The sequence below is a fragment of the Echinops telfairi genome, unplaced genomic scaffold (assembly GCF_000313985.2).
Source record: "Echinops telfairi isolate 266 unplaced genomic scaffold, ASM31398v2 ScPeMD7_60;HRSCAF=208, whole genome shotgun sequence".
Lineage (NCBI taxonomy): Eukaryota > Metazoa > Chordata > Mammalia > Afrosoricida > Tenrecidae > Echinops > Echinops telfairi.
In genome coordinates this window covers 5,554,606-5,556,609 of record NW_022103958.1, presented here as the reverse complement: position 1 = coordinate 5,556,609, position 2,004 = coordinate 5,554,606, and positions in this window count along the sequence as shown.

The window sequence follows — 2,004 nt, the reverse complement described above, 5'->3', positions numbered from 1 at the left end:
CCCCATCCATACCTGCCACCAGTGGGAGGGAAGAGCCTGGGTAAGGTACAGGAGATCAGGATTAGCTCCTGGCCTCCCGATGACCTCCATGGAGCCATCAAGGTCAGGGCAGTGCACAGGGAAGCGATCCACCCTCACCCTCCAAAATTAAGCAGCTCGTCATGGGGCCACTTCCCTGGGGGTAAGAGGGTTTTACTTTAGGAACACGTCATAGAAGGCCATTTTCTAAAGACCCAGGAAATCCTGGACACACCCTCAACATCCCGGATGTTCCGATGCTTGCTTGGAACCCTCTCAGGGGGACAGAGGAGGAGAAAGAAGGCCACCTTAGAATACTTGAAGTCAAGTCAGCTTGATGGAGGGAGGGGGAGGGGCTGCCTTTCCATCTCCCTGTGTTCTACCATGTTTCTTTCACTCTCCCTTTGGGAGTTTCCTCTTCCCTACCCTGGCTCTGCCCATGACCCTCAACAGCCCATCCCAGGATCGCTGAGGGCAGGGGAGAGCACTTTCCCAGAGTACCAACAAGGGTTTGCTTCCGGCCCTGGTCAGTCGCTGTGTCCTTCTCCCCCAGGCTCTCCCGCCCTCCCAGCCTCCTGTCCTGTTGAGGCCTCTCCTCGGTGCTTCAGAAGTTTTCTCATCAGACTAGCCAAGATCATCAGAAGCTAGCCTTCGTTTCCCCCCTCCACGACGCTCCACCACATTCGTCATTTCAGAGCCAGCAGCCCCATCGTCACTGCCTGAAAGGTCCAACTGTGTGGTCACCTTGGTCTGGCTGCCCCCCAGCGTGATCAAAGTGGCCATTCAGAAGCACTTGACTCCACTCTCATCCCATTGTCGGCTGACTCTGGACCCATGGAGGTGATCGCAGCTCCGGAAGCCGAAGGCCTGGCCCTTGGTTCTCCTAAGGGGCATTGCCTATCTCGTTCGAACCCCGATCAGAACCCCGGGAGTACACTCATCCGGAACTGAAGAGCTAGCTGCCTATCTGCAGCTCGGTCAGACCCAGAAAGGGCATGAGACTTGCTATACTGTTCTGAACGCGGGCATTTTCTTTGTAAGTTAGGAGAACCCTCTTCTTCAGTAGAGATGGAAATAGAAAAGACTTTGAACACATGGCACCTAAGTGAATGGGCTCATTCTAAGGCTCCATCTTTCTTTGCCTTTTGTCTGCCCTCCGTCACTTTGTAACCGGTCTCTCCAAGTTGTCTTAGTCCTCCTCATCTCTGTCGTCTGTCTTCTTTGTCTGCTCCTGTCTCTCTGGCCTATCTTTATGGCCTCTCCCTTCTCCCCAACCGCCCCCCCCCGCCCACAGACACTAAGAACTTAGCTTGAGTAGGCGAAGGCCGGCTGGCTTTGTGCTTCAATTGATGCTAAAAAGACAGTTTGTCCGGCCCCCATTTCTCACATAGACCCACACCAAGTATCGATCGGAGAGTCAAAAGCATTCTTCGCTCTTCTTCCAATACCATTGTCTTCCCTTACCAAACTCATGATCTGTCCAGTCTGAAGCACCCAGAAAACACTGATGACTGATAAAGGGGGGGTGGGGGGGGTCAGGAACTAGTGAGGTCAGGACAGAGCAAGATAAACGAAGTGAGGGATGTGTGACTGTGTTCAGCACCATTATACATTCTCCAGAAAATTCAGGGGTCTCTCTTTCCAATAGAAAATGAGTTTGCTCGTCTCGGGGACTCTTGAGGGAGTCTCTTCACTCTCAGCCCTCATAAAGGCCAGTGTGGTCCCTGAGCAAGTTGACACTTGTGACAATCAACGATGGGTATTTCCAACTGAGCTTTGAACCTTATCACCCATCCCTTTTCCCAGGAGAGATGAGGTGGGCTCCTGTCCTCAACCGCACCTCAGCAATCATGACAACTGTTAGGTTAAGAGTATGACAGACCACCACATCCTATTCCTGTTCTCACCTGGCACCTCACCACCAGCAGGCCCCACAAGATGGATTTAGGAAAGACAGTCTCTCCTCTTTAGTTCTACCCCTCTCTC